At 40.9% G+C, this 25,338-nt stretch overlaps 1 protein-coding gene across 1 annotated transcript in view; it reads left to right on the forward strand.

The window, feature by feature from the left end:
• zfhx3b (zinc finger homeobox 3b) overlaps positions 1 to 25,338 on the forward strand; it is a 272,318-nt gene that overhangs the window by 39,166 nt on the left and 207,814 nt on the right. Inside the window, exon 2 of the mRNA XM_079340133.1 lies at positions 14,044 to 14,152. The gene's annotated coding sequence lies outside the window, so the exon portion shown is untranslated. The remainder of the gene's footprint in view (positions 1 to 14,043; positions 14,153 to 25,338) is intronic.

Genomic DNA, 25,338 nt, shown 5'->3' on the forward strand with positions numbered 1-25,338 from the left:
GTGTGGCACTGACAGGATTTACACTTAATGAAATAATAAAGCAACAGCAGCTGCGAGGTAGCTGGCAGTGAAGAAACAGTCACACAGCCACTTTGCTCTCTGTTGATATATTTTCTAGAGATGGGGGAAGGTTCAAAGATAACGAGTAGTTTTCTCTACTTCTCAGCTTCTCTCGCTGTGTTCTGTTGTTGAGTGCAGCTTAGTGTAGTGGGTGGCACTGCATTTCAGTCAATAAGGCCTTTTATAGAGTTTACTTTATACTTTTTATGCCTTTTCTGAATATGCTTTTTACCAAGGTTAAATGTGTTTTGTTTGCTTGCCAACATTGTCGCTTTCTTAGGTTTAAGGAATAATGCTGATATAGATAAGTGTTAACATTTAGTCAGTGTAACATAGTGTATATTCTGTGGCTAGTCTTTAATGATCATTTATTTTTGATGTCTCCCAGTAGAGGAAAAAAACAACAAATATAACCGATTTTTGTGTGTTTTCACTAATAGCTGTGGTGTTCTATATTTACTCGGTTGCATTTAGCCGAGGGCTGGTGTTTCTTGTGCTGCATGCTAATTCTCTGTTGATTCATTAAATCTTCTCAGTGGGGAACCTTAAAGTGCGTGTGATTAAAAACCTCTCATAGAACAGAGGACCCACAAAGAAACTGCCTCTACAACATAAACATTTAAAGAACACGTTGAGAACATCTTTGCATATGACAAAGCTGTCTGCTTGCTTGTGTCTATGAGAGGCTGTTATTTATTGAATACATCATCTTAATGTTAAATGTTTTAATATCATGCAGTGCTTTTATATGAAAAGTTGTAAAGCGAAGAAATACAGGTATACAACTATTTGATTTTTTTTTTACAGAGTACCTTATTTATTGGAGGATATGCTTCTTCACCCAAAGTGCCATTATATTTAGATTAAACACTGGCATATACTGTATGTACTATAAGTATGTCAGCTTGATCGGTCAATGCAAAGCTGAAACTCGAAAGAAGCCTGAATTTGATGAAAACCGGAAAAAGTGGTTAAGGGAAATACAGAGAAAAGATTTAAAGCACGATGAGGTCGAGAGAAATATGAAATCCACCTCGTCTGTTTTATATCACTGCATCGTTTTCCTCTTCCTCCATCTCTACAGCTGCTAAGATGGATGCCTCACAGCAGAGGGAAGAAGAACCATGCAGGGTTCCTATTGCCCTGCATTGCTGCAAGCTCATTACAACCCTCCCTTCCTAAAAATCCCCCCCACCCTTGCCTTCCCGACTCTCGCCATTCACCCGAGCCTAAATCTGCCCCAGCCCCAGCTCGAAATCAGCCTCAGTCCCAGCCAGCATGACAGACAGGCCCAGTTAACAGTCCCTGTAAGCGGCGAAAGAAAGCCGAGCAGAGAGGTAAAATGACTGGACCGCAAATGACAGGTGTAGTTAAAATAGTGAGGCACAGAAAGGCTGGAGGACAGAGAGCTGGGGCGGCACTGTAATAAGCAGGATGAAGGAGCTCAAGCATTGCTTGAGTTTTCCTCTCTCTTCAACTAACATCCTTCCTCAGGCAAACAAAGGGAAAATAAGAGAAAGTTAACTTTTCTCCCTCAGACACTTCCTCCATTCATCGAGTTGTTTATCTCATGTCAGGCTTGTTTTGCACTGCCTCTTTCAAGCATGTTAAAGAAGCTTTATTGACAATATGCAGGGCATTTCGAAAAATTCAAGTGTTCTAATAAGATGCTGTGTGTGACAGGGCTACTTGAATTGTAAATGGACAGGTGGAGGCCATTTTGTTTGGTCCCCTTTGGACTCATTTAGATGGACACAGGAGGGATTTGCCTCCACTGCTGATCTGCATCTATTTTCTACGCCTGTCATCTATTTTCTATGTTGGCTTTTTTTTATCACCACCTTTCCATCAAATCCCATCCAGCCTCATGTTTAAAATTATCCATTTTTGCAGCATCTCCTTACTGGACAGGGGGGATAAGTAGGGGGGCGAGGGGTGGAGTGACTTGATTGGAAGTGTGTAAACGCCAGTAGAAGGATAGGGGGACTTTTTTTTATTTCGGGGGGGGGGGGGGGGGGGGCTCAGAAGGGAAGGACATTTCCTATTCCACACATTTCAAACATCTTTATGACCAAACATACATGACCAACAAAACGTTGTCCACATGTTGGCGTCAGAAAAGATAACATTTATACTCTGTAAAATACAATACCTTTTTAAGATGTATCTTTTGGCTTTTATACCTTTATTTTATTTTTTTCAGACAGGACAGTGGTTAGAGTCTAAAAGTAGCAGAGAGAGAGTGGGGAACAACATGCGGTAAAGAAGCCAATGGTTGTTTTGAACCTGGACTGCCTGCTCTCGAGAGCTTGAGCCTCTGTGGCACTCGCACTAACTACTAGCCTCTCCCTATTTTTATTTTTATATTTTTTTCAAAGTCTGAAGCCATACTTGTAGTTCTGAGTTCTTTGACCTGAATGCTCCACCAGCATCGCATATCGTCTTGAGTGTTACCTAAATGTACCAAATTTCATGGCCATCCATCCAGTTGTTCGAAAGACATTTCACTTCAGCCACAAACAAGCATATAGTAACTGCTTAAGAGGAAAATTACACAAACATCTGAAACTGAATGTCCTTCCTAAAACTGAACGATCATCCATTTAATCTGAATGTCTTACAAATAGTAATGCTGAATGCGGCTTACGCATACTAATGCCACTAATCAAAGGTTTAGTTTGTAACAAATGAACTCAACTCTGCATGATTTAGCCCATTATATTATAGCATAAATAGCCTTAAAAGCATAGTAATTATGATCATTAATGTAAATGGTTTAGTACTCTTCTGATAGAACTCCCATTGCCTTTTAAAATAATCATTTTCTCTCTCGCTTGCTCGCCCTTCCCCGGCTCAGCCTGCACTGCCTATCTGATTGGTATTAACAGGATTATCAATGCTGCTGCCATAATTAGAAGTAACACACCACAATTACTGATATAGATCAGAGAGATTAAACTTCATTATGTGGAGCTTGCTGCCAGGCAACAAGTCTAATGGCTTTTTAACCATATGGACTTTGTTGATACCTACGAGTCATATATAAAACTCTCCCACAAGACTTCTAGTGACTGATAATTGTTGTCTCTTGACCTGCCGTAAAGCCTGGCAGATATGCTTTTCATACGTGCAGTGTTGCTTGAGTCTCCACAGACTGTTAACCTGAATGACTGTTTATGTCAGAGATATGAGGAAGCTCCTTCAACAGCAGGATTCTCAGAGAGTCTGGCCATCTGGAGGAGCTATATTTAGCAGGTCCCTGTGCAGAGGAGGAACATCTGTCTTTATCAGGGTTGGTTAACTCATTACAGGAAACCCTGCACATGTAATTCATGCAATATTTAGATGAGAGGGTCAGAGTGCTCCTGTGGGGATGGAGGCAGTCTCTGGTGCACAGACTGCATGATTGACCTGGGTCTGCTCTGTGCAGAGAGGTGCCAGCTCTGATCTCTTTAAAGGACAAGGCAGCACACTGGAATGTCATGAAGCAACTCTCTCCATCTGCTGATGCTGTGCCTCCGACTGATATGATGAGCAATGATGTCGCAGGACTGCGTAGAAGAGTTCAGAGGAGAAGTGACTGAAACAGTGACAAAAGCTGAATGTGTTCAAGTTCACAAGCTTTGCATAAAATGAGTCCTTAATTCTGAAGCAAATTTTGGAAGCCTAGTTTTGATGCTACAATATATTTTTACTCTTCTAAATTTAGTGGCAAGTCTTTACTTTCATTAAAGTTAATTGGCAACTTTATTACTCTGCTGACAGACGTTTAACAAGCAAAGCACATGAATAATTGCGAAAACATACATAGAGTTAGAACCTGACAGATTAATTGGCCAGCTGATATTACGGGTCGATATTAGCATGTCCAGTGACTGGTTGTATGAGCTCAATTTATTCACCAGTCAATTAGCATTTCATTTGAGGTGTGCCATATGAATTACAAAAATCATCACCACCCTCCGGAGTATCAAGTGTCGATGTATGTACTGTACATGTACAGTTACTTTCCCGTTCAGTGTCCATCTCGTCTTCAATAAATTGTTTTCCCCAATTTTTGAAAATTTCATTCGAGGGATCAACAGCATAAAAATGTCTCTCTCTCGATGATTCAAAGCAGGAAGGTGTAAAATTTAACTCAACATCAATCAGCCACAACAATACCGCAAAATGTTAGCGTTGTAAAGCTTGTGATAGGATTATTTTACTTACTTACTTACTTACTTACTTACTTACTAACATTGTTTAAAAAGTATAGACTTTTAATCCTTTAAGCTTACATTTCTGCAAATATGTTAATAATGAGACTTTGCTTCAAAGAACTTTTTCTCTACCTACTTTTCTTATTCTTGGTATCTATACTTCAGGATCTTCAACTTTTTCTCCTTCATTTAAATGGAAACCCAGGGAGGACATTATACATGAACAGAAAAGCCGAATGTGAGCGTCTCGAAAAAAAAACATACAATAATATGATGTGTTTTTTATTTCTTCATCCTCTGGTGGGTTTCTAAAGCTGTATCAATCTTTTAAACATGCTATACTGTGGATCTGCACTCAAGAAACATAATCGGTTGTGTTTCGTCAAGTTTTTGGTCTTGTTCAAACCGAGTCCTTGCTACAAGACTTATCTTGCAATGATGGAAGGGATAATGTAACTTTGATTTTACTTTTTCAGAAGCACATGTGTCCAATAAGGTAAAAATAGATTTTTACTTAGATTTGGTTGGATTAGGCTTGTTGTTGGGTGTACAAAGAAACTCCTATTTCAGCCTTACTTTGGTTGCTGGATCTGATGTACATGTTAGCAAGTACATTTAAAGAAAAACAAACAAAAAAACACATTTATATCGTAGCATTCACCTTCTAGTGCTTTTTCCAAGGAGGAATGAAAGTGAAACACTCTAAAGGAAGAAAAACGACTGCTCTCATTTCTCTGGATCTGTTCCAATAAGCTCCCGATGAGGACAGATTCTCCATCTCAATAATCTAGTCATCTACCCACAGACACACAGGGATGATACCTGCAAAATGGCTTGAAACATAACAACAATATCATGCACAAGACTGGCCTTTTCTCTCTCTCCCTCTCTTGCTAAGTGATCTGCCCATTGTTCTGCGGCAGCTCCATCCAAAATATATCGGTTATTTAGAAATGAAGCCAATAACCTGTTAAGATACACGAAACTCATTTTGAAAAATGTTTGAAAAATAGCTGTCCAGGGGTGGTAAATGAATGAAACCTCAGGAGCGTTTTTTTTTCATATATCAGAGAGAGAGGAGGTAAATATTTCAAATAATAATATCAGCATCAAATCATTTGCAAACCTAAAGGGCAAAACACCCCCAAGAAATAATCAAACTAGTGATGGATAAAAAAAAAAAAAAGACTTTCAATGAAACTTTTTCTTTCATTGACTTTCATGATTTTGTTTATCTTCTGCTCGCACTAATTTTTGTGTCTCGCTCTGTCCCCGGCTCTTATGTCTCCACATCCTCAGAGTCAATCGATTATCTCCATGGCTAAGGTTTTTCGCTCTCGTCTGACATACAGGGTATCTATCCTTGACTCTCTGACCTGGGCCAACCCCTGTCGCCGCGCCCTGTGGCTCCTTCCGAAACTTTGATGGCAGCATCCATATCCATGTCACCAGTCTGACACACTGTCGGTCCTGCATCAATAAACATTTGGGGAGGGCAGATTTTTCTAGGCTGAATAATTTATAGTGCATGATTAGAAACTCTACCCTGAGTGGAGGATCTGGTTGCTTGTATGTTTGTCTTGGATCTTTACAATAAAACATGACCCAGTCTGATTAGAAAGTGCAGTGCTGCAGAGCTTGTTGGGTTTGTGTGTGACAGACACTGAGGGAGAAAAATGATAGGGTGCAGGTCAACGTTTTTTTTTTCTGGAGAGACAAGTTCAGCAGATTTGTTAAAAAATACAATTGAGACTTTCACATCTAGGCCTGCCTTGTTTACTCTCAAAAAAACAAAAACAAACTAGTGACGTGTTTATTCTCACGTTCTTGTTGTTACCATGCACACTGAGACATCTAACCCTTAATTATAATTAGAGAAAGTGAAGAATTGATGGATTGTGAACTGGATTTCTTTACAATTTGATCAAATCTCACACAGTCATACTGAATATTTTTTAAACTTGAATAGCAATTTGTAATTGTACAAGAAAACGAGACTTCCTTTGACGGTGATCTCAGAAAATGTAAATCAGTCCAAGCCTGTCTGATTTAAATGATACATAAACTTGATACAAGCAGTTCTTTATTAATCCTTGAAATGTGTGCTAGACACTACTACTGGATGTTTACTTGAATCTCTTGGTTCAGTAGATTTATTGTTTCATTCATGTCAAGCGGTTTATTTCAACAACTTGCTGAGGTTGATCTTACAATCGCACACTCACTCACCAGGGAGCCAGCAGTGAGAACTGAGAACATTTCACTGGCGGGAAAAAAAGAAGAAGAAAACTTTAAGTCATTATCTTTGTTCTAACTGTGCATCTGAACCAACAATTTGTTATTTTTCTTGTCAATCTGGAGCATCAACATCTGAAAAGAAACTCAACTTTGACTTTAAAAGCGATGCATTCACCCCCTCCCAGCATCGCTGATCAGGAAAACAAATTACAGTGGAATACTTGAATACAGCAGTCGACGGAGGCAGATGTGAGGCAGCATCTGGCTGTCCTCCACTTGCTTCTCTTTGTGTGTCAGAGGGACGGTAGGGAAAGCGCATCATGAACTTCTCATCATACAGTAGAGACCATAAGAGTGCGTGTTTGGGGTGGGGAGGGGGTGTTATGTTCATTAGCAGAGTCAAACTGCCTGGAGGCAAACGCAGAGAAGGAGTGAGTGAAGGAGGAGAGCGGTGGAGGGAGAGTGGGAGGGATGGGGTTGGGGCTTGTATGGAAATTGACCAGTGTGCTGTAACTGTTCATCTGGTGTAGGCCCCTTTGAAGTGAGCTGTTCAACACTGCAGCCGGCCTTGTTCTTGATAATTGCCTAAATGATCTCCGTGGAGTGCAGGGTTGTGTTACAACTGAACTAATCCAGGGGCAACCCCGCTGATTTGACAGAGAGCTCTTCGCTATGTCAGCCCCCCCCTCCTCCTCCCCCCTCCTCGCCCAGACAACAGCCTATCTTCCATTCTTTTTCCTCTGTTTATTGGACTAACACAGTAGGGGGTGTCATGGTAGTGATGTGGGTTCTGGAGGCATGGAGTTGGGTGGTGGGGTGGGGGTTCTGTTTGTTGTAGGGATGATGGCCTCTGTGCTTCCCGAGCTTAGCCACACGCTTAACCCGCGCTCCTTGACATGGTGCGCTCTTCTCGGCCCCCATTGATATGCAAATGAGAAGCAGCCTCGTTTGCAAATGAGGGAGGAATAATTAGTCAGGAGCACTTAGCAACAACAACAATAATACACGCGTCTGATCCAGGCCTAGCTGCTTCTCTCTTTGTCATTTGAGCTGCTGCTGGCAATCAGACAAGTCGCCCCCCCTCCTCCCGCTCCCCACCTCCAACCTCCTCCTTTTTTTTTTTTTTTTCTCCTCCACTGCAGCGCCAGAGACACTGGTGGGTGGTGGGGCATCCACAACAAGTACAGTGTTTGGCCTTTTGGAGCCTCAGCAGGGTTTAGGGAGGCATTGGAGCATGGAGGCCAAGCAGAGCCCTAGGCCAAGAGCAGCGAGTACAGAGCGCAGCCTGGGTTGGAGACCTCAACGGTATGCAGGGGGAGGTCAGAGCGTAGAACAAACCGGAAAGGAAGTAATGTGGATATACCCTGAGACCTGAGCTTTACAAGTCCGGGAGGAAGAAAGAGAAACCGTCACATACACGTCCAAGAAAAAAAAGCAAGGCTTAAGTGGAAGAAGGAAAGATCATTGTTCAGTTAAGAAAAAGTACCGTGAACGTTTGAAGAATGAGATTAAAACTGAAGACAAGCAAGCAACTAAGAGAAAGTTGACAGAAACAAAACGGCCACCTTGAGATTTAAAAAAAACATCCATTTCGGGAATATGACTCAGGACTTTGACTGGGAAAAATAGATTGTTATGTCCAATTTACATACAGCACCAGGGCTTCAAAGAAGGCGGGTGTCATGTTAGAAGTCCGGTGCCAGGCGTAATGAAGAGCCCCGCTCCCACTGTCCCAGGACAGGCCCGGTGGCAGGGTATCAGGTAGACTAAGGTCCCATATAAAAGCGGCCCCTTATGAATTATAAATCATAGGCCACTGGAGCCACAGCCTGTGGGATACAGAGGGGGTAAGAGGGACTTTATTCCCGTAACAAAGGACAGTGACGGGAGGGGGCCTAAGGTGGGGAGCTGGTGGTTTACTGTCATACAGGAAAAGTAAAGGAAGGAGGGAGAGTTTGTTGTTGTGATGCTGGAAAAGTAACATGTCGTCTGTAACATTTACACAATCATTACAGTTTTGCTATTTTAGTTTAGACTTCTATGTCTTTTGATGTATAAATATTTAGTTTTTGTATTTTACCTCATGGCGAAGCAAAAAGAACGGCTTATATTTCAGAATATTTTCTCCACCCTCTTGTGTATTAACACACACACACACACATGGATAAGCAAGAGTGCATGTGTTCTACTTCATGTGAAAAGATTTCTGAAGCAGCTGGAGTTTTCTGGTCCTTCCCATTGGTCAGTGGGTTGAAGGCCTGGTTCAGTCAGAGGTGATTGAATAGAAATATTGTTTTTTTTTTTCTTTTTTGGGAGGTTCAGGGGGCATGCTGATGAAAGGTTGATTGATATGGTGTCAGGTGCTCTGTGATGGATTAAATTGTGTGTGCAGACTTGGCCCTGGCCAGTCATGGCTGTTGCTGCCTTCTCCGCCAGCCACTGCTGCGGCAGCTTTAAGAAAATTTGATTTTCGCAGCTCAGAAACACACGGCAGCCCCTTTCTCTCCGCTGCCTGACTTCCATTTAGTTTGAGAGTGCACAAGTGATTCTTTATTGGATGAAATCTGCGCCGGATTGGATAAAGTGTTAGAGCGCTGAGCCATCTATCACTATCACCGCCCCAGCTCCAGTTTCATTTTAAAAGAAAAGAATGAAGGCGGAAAAAACAGAAAGGAAGAAGAGGAAAAACAGACAGCCATAGGATGTTGGAGATTTCAAAATTAACTGTGGCAAGGGAAAAAAAAAGATCTATCCTCCATCCACTAAGCCTGTTTCCTCTGGTAGAGGATACCAAGCTTTTCACTGTAGAGATGCCTCCATGACTCACTCTTCTCTCCAGCTCTCAGCTCTGCTGTCTGTTGACCAGAGCAGGCCTCACCTGCTCTCAACCTGTGGGCCTAGTTTATACATCCTTGTTGCTTTCCGCCTTATCTAATCCTTTACACAGCTCTGACAGTTTGTGATACTCTTACAAATAGGGACAACCATTTTACAGGTATTGGGTCGTACAGAGAGGTGATACAATTTGTTCGCCTTCATTTTTAAGGTTGTGTTTCACCATACTAGCATCACTGACATGGTTAGCAGTTGTTTCCTTTTTACCAGATAATTAGTTCATTAAAATATTTTTTTTATTACATTCAGTCTGTAGTATTATACAAAATATATTCTCTATTAGTGCCTGTTAGTAATTTAACGTAATTTATTTGCTACAAAAAAATAATAATCATTTTTTACTGAAATATATTGCTTCTGGATAAGTGGGCCTGCAGCTCTCAGTGTTGACTAAATGTGGCTAAACAGCAGCTTAACAGAGCCTCTTAACTTACAGACCAGCATTCCCCTCTTTGCAACTCATCAGGCCTGCATCTCCTATCCCATCACAGCTCACCCTGCACCTGTGGAAAAGTCTGACTTGTTTGCTTGTGCATATCTGACCCTCTTTTTTTACATTCATTTTTAAACACTATCCCTGACTGTCCATTAGTGCTCTGCCACAAAGAGCAAATGGCCGTGAATTTACCTTACAGCGACGTAGACGGGCATCAGCAGGACGGAAAGAGGGAGGAGGATGAAGGAGAAGAAGAAAAAATTAGATGAGGGGGTAAAAGGCGGCAAAAAACTGTGAAACCCCTATGTAATTCATTTCTTGTTACATAATTCATTTTGAAATGCATCTTGGATGGTGTAAATCTGTTCAGAAGCACCCTCTGTTCCAAGCCTTTACCCTTAAATGTCTCTGTGGTTGGAGTGTCCTGAGGCAGTTTTGACCCACCGAATCCCTCCCACCTCGACCCAAGCCTTAATAAATCATCATGGAGCAGAGCCGCACTTATCAAGCTGGTCGGAGACCTCTAATGAGCGTAGGGACCAGGATTCTGCACAGCCCCAGAAATATTTTATTAAGAGCACATTTAAACACACACACACACACACACACACACACACACACACACACACACACACACACTGCTCAGGATGTAAGACCACAATAGCGAGCTCCCTGTATCACATCTGCATCATAAAGAGCAGGCCTGAGACCACAGACTGCATGCTAGATCCTCCTGTTCTTTAGGCGGCAGCTAACTCCGTCTTCCAGCCGATGCTGAGAGCCCTCTGTGGAGCGCTTGGATGGTTTCCTGGATCCTGATGGCTCCTCTGGGCCGTCATGACCTTTGCTCTTATGCTCCAGTTATGATGGCCCTTCAGAGATGAGGACATATTCACAAGTCAGACTCAGGTCGTTTCCCTGAATAATTTTCTGACTCTTTTATTTTTTATTTCCATTGTTTGCTTTGATGTGTAAAGTCGGCTCAATCTTAGAAATCTACCCACCTCCCCCTTTTAAACCTTAATCAAGACAGTGTTCAGGATTTGGTTCAAATATGCCCATTATTTTTATAATGACCCCTAAGCCCACTGATTTCTTTATTCTTTTGAATTAAATGTTATTACAATGAAATATATTCCTCTTCTCTATATCAAAGATTGAATTAACTGAAGTTGTAGTGTTACACTTCATTTAACTACTATTGTGAACCGTTTCAACAGCTTTGTTTGGACCTTGGCAATCTTTTCTATCTGACAGCTTTATCAAATCAGGCAGTTTATAACCACTGTTTTTGTGCATTTCAAACAAGTCCATATGCTTCTGCTCATGTATTTTTTCCTAATGAATAAATGTAGTTTTATACCAATGGGCAAGAAAGAAGAAACGTAAAAAGAGATCAAGGCTCTGGTTAAGGCCACTCTCTTTGATTCAGCCAGACTATCATTAAAGAAATGCTCAGGCTCACAGCTGTGAAACCATTTAAAACTACCTGCCCTAAGATAATGGGAAGTACATTGTTAATGCATCATTATTTTAATAAGTTGGAAAATTACTTACACCTCTGAACAAAGTCAGAATGAGGAAGGACTCACTGGCAGTAATAATAAAAGGTAAGAAGGTTTTTCTTTTACCTTTCAGACATCCAAGACTGAAGAAAACTAGTGAGAGAAAAAAAAAAAATCTATTCACTGTTGTTTCATCTAACTCTTTTCTTCCCGGGCACAGAAACGCCAGGCTGATTAAAGATAACTAAAAACTAAAACCTACCGCGCTACATGCCTCTTCTCCTTTCTCCTCTCCTCAACTTTTATTTTTAATGAAAAATCGGCCCCGAGCTCGTTTACTCAGGAACAGAGGGATATAAATGTTTTAAAATTTAACCAAAAAAGAAAGAGAAAGGGGAAGAAAATGGAATGGCAGAAGGAAAGGATAGGTAATAAGAAAAAGATTTTAATCTAAATAATTCATAAAGCAGTCCTTCAATCCTCCTTTTTTTCCCTGCTGACTGGTGTTTGATGAAGATACAGATTTTCTCTCTGCTCGGCTCCAGCGAGGTAAATGCTGTGTGGTGAAGATGGGCCTCTGATAAGGCCCCCATATAGGAGACACTTACCAGGGGCAGAGGGAAATCTGTATCTCATAGGGGAGAAGAGTGCGAGACTGGATCTGAAACCAGGTTTGAATGGCAGGAGACGCCCTAAGGGAGCTCAGGGAAGACCACACGTCTGAGGCTGCATTCTGATAGGAGCACCTGGGGTCACAAGGTCAGTGGAAGGTTGGGAGACCCATGACAACACCGGCTTTTAAACAACTTTTATAAAAAATGTCTGTGCAAAACATTGCATTATCTCTCAGCACGTCTGTACAGGAAACATGTTTCTACTTAAAGTATTTCTTGCACGAATGGTGTCATTTTTATGTTCAGCAGTCGGAGTGAGTTGAATATTGGTTTGTAAAAGTCTGGAGAAAATGTGCTGGCTGAGAGTGTTGTTGGAGAGAGAGAGAGAGAGAGAGAGAGAGAGAGAGAGAGAGACAGAGAGAGAGAGAGAGAGAGAGAGAGAGACACAGAGAGAGAGAGATGAGGGGGAAGAGGAAGAGGGCTTTGCTGCTCTGAGGTACAGCCCTCTGATCTCCTTTTAAGTTGTAGCCCAGCATGCTCAGCACCAGAGCCAGTCAGACCTGCAGCCCCCCAGGGTTCAAGCTCTGCTCAAAGGGTTCTCCTCTCTGAGGCTCCTCGGCGTAAGCACCCGGCCGCGGCTCCTTTCCACCTCAGTGATCACACACACGCTCCCCGACCAGCTCTAGCTTGTTGACACTGTGTTTGAGGAAGCGTTCTGTGATAATGTCCTAGTATTGATCAGCTATATCTGTGATGATAGCTGCTGGGAAAGCAGGGCTGAATTCAATCTGGAAGGATGGGTATTACTGGAGCCTGGATAGGTGGCTCAGCCTGCAGTCTGCTATAGAATGGGTGAGGGTGTCGGGGTCCAGGGTTCACCAAAGGTGAGGGGCCCTCCCTCCCATCTGTGGTCTTGTGAGTCAAGTTCAGCCAGAAGGGTCTATGGGGGACTGAAGGTCTGGACGCCATGTCCATCTGGATCAATCTGCATATAGAGGCAAGCTGACGGAGACGGCCCCTCTTGGTTTGGTGACAGGAGAAGATGGCTGAAGGGGACGCTTGATTTGGGAAATGTGATTTTTCTAAGCAGTGGAGGACTCAACGACTCGAGTTTAGACTTGGTTAATGCAATGCAAATTGACTTTAACTTCACATCACTACTTCATGTTGACTGACTTGCAGTATGAATGAAATGGACGGATTTGGTCAATTATTACTAAAATTGAAAATAAACAAATAAACGTCACGTAAATAAAGGGAGTGTAAACTAGCTGGGTGATATTTTGCTGCTAGTGTATATCTTGTATTTGTATGTGATTGTGTGTATAAGGCTTTAATGAGATTAGTGTGAACCCTGTCCTCCCTGAAGGTGCAGAGGCCAGGCGCTGCCGCTGCTCATATGCATGTCTTTTATTGTCTATTGTGAGTAATCACGGTCCTCTCGCCTCTCAATGCCAGACTTTTGACCCTTTTTATTTCTCTGTCCGTTTTCAGCTGCCCCACCACCTAATAGGCATTATACTACTGAACAGATGTGGAGGGGGCAGCCGGTGAATACTGATGAGGCCTTCTGAAAATCCTTTTTTATAATGTGCAGAACAGAGTGAAATAAAGTAGTATGAATCATGTTGAGTCAAGTTGCAGGGATAATTATAAATGTATTTTTATTTCAGTGAAAGTTAATGTGGCTAAGATATCATTAGTCAATGAGGGAGTCATATAGGCTATGTGTTTGTTTGTGTGTCAGTTTGGGCACGTGTCCTCGCATCTTTTAAACATTTAAGAGCTTGCATGTGTGTTGCAGCGATGCATGTGCGTGTGTTTGTATGTGCGTCCCCAGGCTAGACAAAGCATGCTACTCCTTGGCAGTCATCCCCCCCACCCCCTGTCACTGCAGAGGCCTCAGTGTGTGTGTGTGTGAGAGAGAGTGAGTGCGAGTGTGTGTGATCAATCTCACGTGGACCAGTCATGGTGTCAGGGCAGCAGTGGATCTGACTCTCTCTCTCTCTCTCTCTCTCTCTCTCTCTCTGTTCGTCTTCCTCTTTCTCTCTCTTGCTCCTCTCCATCCATCCTTTCCTCTGACTGTGGGACAGTAGGAGGAGTGCCGGGTCAGGAAGCGAGCCTATCGAACTCTTTTTCTGGAGGATAATTAATGCATGCCAACCTGGAGGGCTGATCCTGCCCCTGGACTGCTGCAAACAGGTACCCACGCTACCCTGCTCTATTTCACTTGGCTGACTGACTGATCCGCTGACCAGCTCTCACTCACACTTTCACTTTTTTCCCACTCTCTCTCTCCCCCTCCCTCTCTCTAACACACTCTCTCTCTCTCTCTCTCTCTCTCTCTCTCTCTCTCTCTCTCTCTCTCTTTCGAGCTCACATTCACACACTTATACACACACTGTACACAGCATGGACGCCCATTGCTGAGAAACTTTTAATAGTGTTTGCAGCTTGGTTTCCCTTTTTGATCTCCAATGTGTGGGTTTGTAGGTTTACAGGTGTACAGTAAGAGAGACCCGTTTTCTGCTCTGAGGTGGCAAGTGTCATGTTTTTCAAGTTGAAGTGGGTTGTCTTTACTGCTCTGGGCTGTACTAGGTGCCTCTGCACCTCTGATCGCCTCTGATCGACTTTCTCAAAGGTTACAGCGTTTCTCTTTGCTGTGATTTTGTGTATTTGAAGTGTTATTCCTTGCTGAGATAAAAAACAAAATATGTGGCAAACTGTGTGATGATCCTGAAGCAGTTTAACTGTTGGACTGCTTTTCAACATTGTTAGTTTTTAGCCTGAGGTGGTTATTGAAATGCTGCTGTTTAAGAATTTCTTCTCTCCCCCCTCCCCCACAAAAAAAAACAACCATCAACATAAAAATCATCTCTAAATAGGGATATATTCAATTGTATTTTCGTAAGAACTCTTGCGGTTGGAAAACTCAAATTTACTTACTTACTCGTTTCCAACAAAAACTCTAAATTACATTTCAGACATGTTTTTTCCTTTTCTAAAAATTACATTTTCAACAAAATTAGCTGAGAATAGAAAATCATGGAGATGATGTAACGTTACATATTCATACATATTTACCTAAAACAAGGAGTACAGAATATCCAATTGATATGGAAGCTTGACTTCAAAGTGACATTGTTTTTCTTGCCCATTTAGACTGACAGCCTGCAACAACTTTTCAGAGTCGTGTAGCCCAGCAGCAACAGTTCCGAGAAAGGAGGAAAAGGTGTTTCTTTTAAATGTCACGTTCATTCCTTGATGAAGGGACTACTTTTCTGAAGGGTCAGCAAAAGAATACTTTATTGTTTCAAGAAGGAGTGCATTTGGATCACATTCAGGCCTTTCAGAAATCTTCCAGTAGCCACTTGGCATCATGTTTGAGGTTGTATTGCACTTCAATGTAATGTAATGTATTTCCTTTTCCATACATTAAAAGGGGATAGGTAGGTCATTTAGAAGTTGTTTGAAACTTAATTTACAAGTACATATCCACCAGGGGGTTAATGGCTTACAAATGAACCCCTGCGGCATTATCTTCCAAATGGCCTGCAGCAAATGATAACCTATAATCAATATCACCAATTATGTGTCAGACAGAGGCTAGTGGCCGTGACCTGCCCCTCATCAAGAGACTTTCTGAGGAAACAGGATCTCTGCACTTTGTAGATGTAGGATGTCTCTTTTAGTGATGTCATAGAAGACTCATCCAGAGTGAAGCTTTAAATCCAGTTTTCTTTTCTTTTTAACTCATAATTTTTTTTTATCCTTTCCATCATCTTAAATGTCTGCACCTTCAGCCTCACTGACTTCTTATTTCTGTACTGTTTTTCTCTCTCTTGATAATCAAAATGGTCTCTCTCAAATTTTTAAGACCAAAAATAAGTTTCTGTGTTTCTGAAATATTATGAGTATTGTGATCAAATTGCCAACTGATGAGAACTGTCTTAAACTTTAATGAACACATTTTTAATGTTGAATCTTTCTATAAATCGCTGAAAAATTACTTTGACATTAGTTATGTTTAATCCATCCATCCAAAAATATTTTTGATACATGTATTTAAATTATGAACACATCACAGAAATCAGAGAGAAACTGTGTTTGTCTCTGACTTTGGACAAGCATCTGCATGTGCCAATCACTGCATCTTAAAGAAAGCCTTTTGATGCATTTGAAACATTATCGGACATTTGTTTTAAAACAGCATTCATAGTATGTCAAATGTTCGTCAATAGGCCAACAAACCAGGCTTTCCATTGGAATTGCATAATTAAATACCACTGATTTAAATATATATTAACATACAACAGGACATGTATATTTTTTTTTTAAACAAATTAAATAGATTGCAATTTCATATTCTATTAAACACATTTGGAGTTTATATTTATCAACTTGAGCTATAGTTCCAATTTGCCACCAGTGTCTTCATGGCTAAGCTTGTGCATTTTAAACTATGAAAATTAATCACAAAAATAGTTTATGAAGAAGCTTTGAAGAAACAAAATAGAGGATCATTAGGGTCCTTATCACACACCCTTCTGTTTTACAAGTTACATTTTAGCCATGAAAATTTAAAGGTCAAAGATTTTTGTTCTTTACTTTTCAGTTTAATCGTCCAGAGGAGAAAAAAACACAAACAAACAAACAAACAAAAACTAAAGCTCAAGTACGCTGTTTTATGAAAAGAGGGACAAGGATACCGTTTGTAAACATTGAGAGACAGATTCTTCAGCGTTTTCATAAATTCCATAAGATGCATTTTAATTTCAGTTAACGACAGGTGTTGTTTCCTGTTATTTTAAAGTTCGGGTTTAAAAGAATAAAGAACAACATGATGAATATTTGATTGAATTAATTACATGTATTACAAACGGTCAAATTAAATATTTTGACAAAGATAACCGTTAAAAACGATGAAAAAAATCATACGTGTGTTTAACCCCTTTATTTAAAATTGGCCTGTTTAGTGTCGAAAGGGAAGCGTGCAGACAGCACGCGCTGTGTCTCGGTCCTCCCGGATCTGTTCTGGTCAGAGACCTTGAACTTCAGGGGGGTTTAGATGTGGGGGGCAGCTGAGAGCCATATGCCTCCATGTAACTGCTGTGACACCCAGCGCAGAGAGAGAGAGGGAAAGTAGTGAGGACAAATATCTACTGGTTCTCAATTGCTCCTGAATGTTTTTTCAATGTGTTCTTATTATTGTATTCTCATCGTTATTACTATTATGTCACTTTGTTTTGAAATACATTTTTTTTTGCCTTTACTAAGATCGTGCCTGCATTTGATTGGCTGCGGACTTACAGTAGATAGGCAACAAAAAGAAACCTCCAGCTTGATTGGTTACAAATCTGTTTTTTTGTTGTTGTTTTTTACATAATATTTTAATAATATAATATATCTACTAAAAGACTGTGTGTTCGGCTATAGACAGCCTAAAGATGGCTTCAGCTGTCGGGGCCTAACAATATTCAGTCTGAATAAGATGTAGAATGTAAAAGAATCAAATGGAGGCTTAAACTAACTCACCATTGCATTCACCCTCATCCTCATCCACGCTCTCTCTGCTGTCCAGACCTGTCTAACAGGCCCCGGGTTGCCCTTCGTGGATAGGATGGCAAAGAGGGGGGCTAAAAGCTTACTGTAACCAATATAAATAGGAGCATGCAGGGAATTATGAATTATTTCATGTGCTCTTTTCTAAATGTTGAGTTGCTGGTTCGTCTTTTTCCCCCGAACATTGACTATTTTGTTTCACAAATGTTAATTGATTAATGATCAAACCTTCTCACGAGTAGATCCATTTACATCCTGCATTGATGTTTGAGGTTTCTATTTTAGTTGCACATCAATTTGGGCTGTGTAAGATACAGGCCCCATCCTCTGCAGCATCTATACGATATGTCAGTTCGCGCGCTAACTATGATGTCATGTTTGAAATCCCTTTGGTGTTTGAATGACTGAAGGTAACTTTTAATAATGAGACCTAAATAAACATTATTATTTCTTTCTTCTGAGGCACGAGAGGCAGTTGAGACGAAGGTAAGAAAAATAAATGATGTTTTGAAATAAAACTCGAAAACAAACTGAGGTATATGAAACGTCAGATCGTGGCAGGTCTAAATATGATTTGTTTGCCAGTTCAGCGTCAACAAAAATCCGGCGTGATTGTCAAATGAGCCCAGATGTAAAGCTTCATATTTTAGTATAATAAAACGATTTAATTACTATGTTTTAGTTTGAGTTTGACAGGAAGGTGTAAGAGCATAAACTAAAGGCCTGTGCTTTATGTTGCACAGAGCAAGGACAATATCTTCAAAATCCTTATTTTGCCTAAAAAAAAAAAAAAAAAGAAGAAATAAAAAAACAAGTTTGAGTTTCAGGTGAAATAAAAGGCTGTTCTATGTGCATTTTAAAGCCAACACTAATTTATATAAACGTAATTTATTAACACAAAATAATTAAGGAATTAAGTCAATATTTTGTTTCAAATAGTGATAAAAATGTTTTAGATTTAAACGAGATATGCCTTCTAAATGTATGCTTGTTGCTCGCAATTATATGGGCCTGATTGTTGTATCCATTCTAACAAGTGTCCTATTAGAATATAATGAATATTAAACAGACGGAATAAACTTGTCAGATTCAATTGGATCACTCACCGCATTCCTCAACATTTGGCCCGAGAGGCAATTAATACAAGCTATTACCCTGCGATAAAGCCTAATTAGCCCCGATTATCGAGGGGAGGGGGTGGGTAATTAAAAATCCTTTAGAGGAGGGGGTTGTGTATACACACGGGTCCTTGTTGCTCTCACTGGTAAATACCATTCACATTCAAATGAGAGTGACAAAGTTTGGCACGGAAACAAGCACGCGTCCGCCTCCCTCTCTCTCTCTTTCCCTCCCGGCCTGCTCCGCCTTTTGTTAACCTGACACGTGTTTGGAGGAGCGAGATTTGGTTAATTCTGCACGAGGATGGCACAGTGCCAGAGCCCAACCCCAACCACGGGAAAGTGATATTATCAAAATAATATCTTACGTGTTCGTCTTGCCTTTTTCTTTGCATATTAAAAAAAAACAAAAAAAACAACAACCCTTAGAACGCGTACACACAGCATCCGCACGCGCACGTGCCAAAAAAAGCCCACACATAAATAATGTAATTGTAATAAAGAGGGGGGAGTGTGTGTCAAGAATGGACTTTAAATGCATTTAAACTACAGTAGCTATAGAGAGCACAGCCCTGCACCTGTCCCCCTCTTGCTGCAGATTGGACCCCTCCTGCTGCAGGCAATGAGGACTCGCTCCTTCTGCGTTTGTGTGTATGTGTGTGAGACAGAGAGTGTGTGTGTTTGTGTGTGACTGGCCATGCATGTCATATTTGCGACTGAGACACACACACACTCCCACACGCAAACGACGCCTTTCCTGCGGCATTTGTCTCTTTCTTGCGAATACGTGACCTAAATAACCACGTTCTGGTCTGTTCCTGCTTTTAGACTTCTCATAAGAATAATCCGTAATTTTGCACGTTTTGTCGCGCGCCCCCCCTCCCTCCATCTTCACCATGTCGTCGTCTTTGATGAGCGTAATATTAACATGATAAGGAGATGTCATTGAAAAGCTCTGTACCTGACTGAGCAGATGGCTCTGTGATGCTGCCTCTAATGTAATATTAATGCATGCGGGACTTGTTTCTTATCAAGAAAGATCTCTCCAAAATTGTCCTCCACAGGGACCCACTTAGAGTGAAGCACACATAATGGAAATGATCACTCTTTTTAGCTTGCGCCTCAAAGATATCACTCTTTTTTTAAAGTCTGGAAGTATGAAGAATTTGCAAGGCATTGATCATTTAGGCCTTGGATATTTTTTAAAAAGCTTATGTGAGCAGATTTTTCAAATTAAATAAAATGCTTCTATTTCACACCAAATTTAAATACTTAGAAAGTATGTCTTTAAAAAAATCTGAATCAGCAATTAATCGTAGCATTCTAATCACTTGGATTTTTAAAAAGTGTTCTATGTGACTCTTAAAAATAATCAGAAGAATTTTTTTTGTTTTGGTCCTTGATTTTTTTTAATGTAATTATTTCTGTCAAAGCTTTAGATAGTAATGTGTTGAATCAGCTTGAACTGCTCATATTTATTTGTTTTATGCAAAACAAAGGAAACCTAAATTGCACAAAGAAAAAAAAATGCATATGGCCTGTTATTGCTAAATATGTGAGTACATGTAGAGCTGTAATGATTTTGTGTTGAGGGCAGTTAAGATGTATTTAAATGACTTATGTTGTCAGTTGGAGGTATTGATTGTGGGATTGTGAAGGTGTAAGTAAAATGGAGTGTTGATGCGTCTGCTCAGGGCTCCACCCCGTGAACACAGAGGACCTGAGGATAATGAGGCATAATGCTGCCTGAGAAGGGGCCTCCTGCTGAATAAATTTCAAATTATTCCCCAAACCAAGTGAACATTCTCCTGGGGGCCACAAGGTCAAGTCCACCACCTCTGACCCTGACCGTCTGTGTCTGGAGAGGAGGTGAGACAGGAGACTGAACATGGCTGCTGCTGCTGCTGATGATGATGGTGAAGGAAGTGCCTGGGACCTGGTTGTTGTCTGCTGTCCTCTGCACTGCTCCTCTCAGCTTGATTTTAGCCAACACTCCATCCATTATTTAGCAGACTTATTAAAAGTTATTTTAGAGCCATCGGGTCCTGCCAGATGACCTGAGAAAAGGGGGCCTCCTGAGTGGCCAGACAGACTGGAAAATCCAAATGGACACAGTGGAACTGCTAAAACACATGGCCTCCAAACAAACAGAAAACACAGTTTGCATTATTAAGAGGAGCATTCACTATTGGAGACATAAGAGCTCTTCAATATTTCACAAGCACTTTCTCAAATATAGTTGGATGTTTAATTAAAAGCAACTTTTGCTGTGTATGTAAGAGAAAAGTCAGAAAAAGCACTCATATAGGAAGTTATATTTTAACAAGGTCCTAAAACAAAATCAAAATGTTGTGTTATATAAGCACAAGCATTTTTCTAAAAAATATCTAGTAAACAAGCTTAACTTATTGGACTTTCTTCTTCAGAAATATTTGAAGCCTGAATATTCTTATAAAATGTGTTCTTAAATTATATTCAGTCACATGAGTTCTTCGGTGTTACAGCATCAAACTAAACAAAAATGAACAAAGACAATTTCATATTGAATATTATTATTTTGATTTCATATCAAAACATAATTAAAGCAGCATTCAATTCAAATATACATCGACTTATCTGTTGGAGACTGACTTAACCCATGTCTTGACACAGCTTTGGCCTTAGTCTGTGCCCACTCTTGAATATTCATCTTTGTTGAAGAAGCGTGACATAACCTTTTCCCCCCATAATGTGATGTGTGCACATGCACTTCCCAGCTGTGTCCAGAGAGGGTGGGTCTACCGTTGGGGGGGTTTGGGGAGTGTGCTGCGTATGGAGCATGAGCTGGCCAAGGCGGAAAGGTCAGAGGAGGCAGGAGACAGGCGGGCAGGCCGACTGCTAACGCTTTGAACCTAACAGATGGTGAAGGTTAGGTGACGTCCCCTCGCCTGGCCTTTCCCCAGTAATTGAGGATAATTTGAGCACCAAAGAGCGGAGGCCTGTCCACTGTCAGGCCCAGAGAGGAGAGACGAGGTTAATATGAAAATGATTTTGCATTACGGCTGGCTTTGTGAGGCTGGCCGCAGTCCTAATCCTGGCCTGAGGCAGCAGGAATGAAGAAGTGTCACCCTGGGTCCAGGCGCCACGCCACGCACATGAATACATCTCCAACCCATGGCCCTGTGCCCCCCATTAACCAGCACTCTGCCAGGACCGATTACACACTCCCACTCTAGAGCCGGCCAGGCTTTGGGGGCATTTTAGGGAGTCTTGGGAGTGAACTGACATCACCCCACATCCTCTAAGAACAAAAGAGGTGGAGAGAGGCCGTGCCATATCAATGGGGATTTTTCACCTCTCACCACAGCTACTGTAGCTTAGCACATCACTCCCCTTTTGCAACTTGACGCAAGAATCCTGTTTTAGGAAGTTTTCCGAAAAACAGCGAGAGTATAATTTTGCTATGGATACTTTTTTTTTTTTTTTGCAAATATAAATACATTTTACAGCAACTTTAATTATTATTGTACATTGTAAAAATCTAGGGAAAAACCAGATATGGTACACTATTATACTGACGGGACTTCTCCACAGCACAAGCCTGTCAGTTTGCAACAGTGGGACCAATTCTGTCCAGAAAGTTGCCTCTTTGGTGTGATGAAGTCATTTACAACTATTGATCATATAGTCAAACCGGGCATGTTAAACTGAAGATCCTTGGAGGGAGTTTCTGGGAAAATGAAGGAGCCCCAGGGACCCTCCCATAAGCCCGAGCACGACACAATAGACAGAGATGTAATTTAAAATGTTAGCAGTGGCCTGGGCCTTTTAAAGGCTCAGTGTTATGCTGCAGTGCTTCCACAGTCCCTTGCACCTTTTCCAACTGTTAAAATGTTATAGCAAAACAGGACTGTTTTTGTTGGATTGAAATACATGATTGCTTGAGACTAACTTTCACTGAAAATGATTTTTTTATTGTGCTGTAAATTTTCATGATGCAAATGTAGCTGCACTCTGTATACAAGTAGATCAATTCAAATGAGCATTTTAAAAAGGAAATCCTGGAAGAAATAAATCTGTATTTGTATTATGCAGAACAAACACAAAAGTACAGGACAGGAAAGTATTTTGGAAAACAGAAAACATCTTGGCCAAATGTAGGAATAATCATAGAATGTACTTTGAGTCTAAATCACTATAGATGTGAAATGTCAAAACCAGTGGGAACCAGTAAAAAAAAGTGTAACTTATTTTGAATAATAGTGTTGTGTCAATATTAACTATGTAAAATGGAAACACATGTTTTCCTCGTGTAGAGTTAGTTGAGTTGTTACCTTGTTTAATGCTCTCCTATGGAACTGCATATACACGTAGTTTTTTTTATTCCATAATGTAAAAAAGCCTAACATAACTCTCATGACCGTATGTGTGTGTGTGTGTGTGTGTGTGTGTGTGTGTGTGTGTGAGTTGTGTATCTATTGTGCGGTCTATTATCTGGGTGGCCCAAGGACTCCCCCAGGTGTAGTCCAGATGAAGGGGTCTTTACTGGGCCGTCCCCGCTGCTTTGCACTCTGCTTGTCCTTCTCGGTCCCAAAGAACGGCAAGCTTTAAACTCACTTCGCAGCCTGTGACCTCCTGCACCTCCTCCTTCTCCTCCTCTTCCTCCTGCCTGGCCTGTCTGTGCAGGAGACAAACCCTCCCAGCCCAGGAGGATAGTTCCTGGCTAACTTCAGTCAGTGTCCCCGCTTCCCCTCTTTCATGGCCCTCCCTGCACACCATAGACACCCCCCCCCCATGTTAAGTTTGAGTAAGCTGAAACATGTTCAAGTTCATGTTCAAAATGGAGATCAATATTGATTCATTGGCTGAGCTCATAGCACTGATTTAGTTAAAATAGAATAACTGTCAAAGATGAAGGAGTTTGGTTCAATAGGGCAGGCAAAGGGGGTGTTTCAACCACTCCTCTCTTCCTCCATTTTTCTCTTTCTGCCCCCACCCCATGCTTTATGGTGATTGGTCAGCTGTCCGGTCACTTGCTCCCTGAGGTTTTCTCCTCATGGTGAATAAAAAGTGTAGAGTCAAACAAGGAGAGAAACAGCTGTTTTATGCAGTTAACAGAATATTTTCTTTCCACATAGTCACACAGAGATGAGGCACACACTGACACGCAGACAGACATCCAGACATAAAACACACACACACACACACACACACACACACACACACACACACACACACACACACACACACACACGTAAAAGTGGCAGGATTTAATATTTTTCTCTTCTATATTTCACGATGCTTCCCATGTTTCAGTAAATCACAAGACAGAAAGAAAAATCAGGCAGTTTGAATGTATTTACTTGCTCTTTGACCATGGGTGTATCTCTTCAACTTTCTGTGCAGCCGTTGGAGATGTTATCTTGCATGTGTTTTCTATTTGCATGTGCAAGTTCCAGACCAGGGAAGAACCAGTAGTGCAACAGTGCCTTTCTGTTTTATTGCCTTCTGATTATTTTTCCTTTTTTTTTTTTTTTTTTTTTGTTGTTGCTCCAATTGAAGAAATAACATTCATCTTTCCTTTGACCTAAAAGATCATGCCAGAAAGAATGTCTTTGAAAAGTAAAACAAAAAATCCACTTTTAAATAAGATCAATTGTAAACAAACCCAGGGCAACCCTTTGAAAGGCCCCGCCAAGAGATTTACCTTGCCCTGTGGCAAATAATATTTCTTGAACTGGGTTTAAATTTCAAGTGTCTTGGGTTTATAACAACGTGGAACAAAAGAAAGCCAGTCTCTGAACAGCAAATATTATCTGCTGGTTGGGCAAGATGTCAAGATTGCCTTTTTGTTGTCTCAAATACAGGGGCAGATGTGGTGCCTGGCAAATCCGATAATAAACTTCACAATACAGCCCTTAGTAGGATCCTTTAGAAGGATCACTGTAAAACCACATCTGCATGCACACTTTAAAATAAGACCTTATGTGTTTCATATTGGACTTGCTGTTGCTTTTGAGGGTGTCTTTGAATTTATATTCTTTTCACAATCTGAATTCTTCCCTCAGTTACCTTCATTTCTTGAAATGTCGATTCATGCCTTGGTTTTTACGATATTTTATCAGAAAAAAAACCTGTCATTTTTAGATTCAGTATTGCTGGTCATTTCATTTGTTGATTCAATTTCAACATGTTTATCTTATGTTCTCATCCTGATTGCAATGTTCAGTCATAAAAGAGAAGAGAGAGTTGGCTAAAAAGGAACACCAGAGAGGAAATGCTCTGTAATAGCTGTCTTACAGAATATGAAACATACCAATAACTATGTTCTTTTCCTCTGTAATAACAGGAAACCAAGTAATGACCCGTTCCCTTGATCAGTCCATATCATGCCTGGATGAAAGCAGTTGGGATTTCTTTTCTATAGGGGCTTGATGTGGCATCCATTACTCAATAATATCCTGCAATCTCCCCCCCGTCTCTTTTCTCCTTGCCCCCAAAATACCTAACTCTGAAAATACAACACCCCACCTCTAAACACACATAATCTTTGCCTTCTGCAACACATCTAACATTTGTTTATTTACATTATTTGAAAGAAGAGGAGACATGACAGATGAATGGTTAAGTAATCATAAAAGACAGCCACTGCTGCACCTCTGAGTTGGGTGTCTTTTAATTGAGCAGAGCTTGGAAGAGAATTTCAGCAGCTGTTTGGAGGGAGGAACA

This window comes from Symphodus melops (assembly GCF_947650265.1).
Source record: "Symphodus melops genome assembly, chromosome: 3".
NCBI classification, from domain to species: Eukaryota; Metazoa; Chordata; class Actinopteri; order Labriformes; family Labridae; genus Symphodus; species Symphodus melops.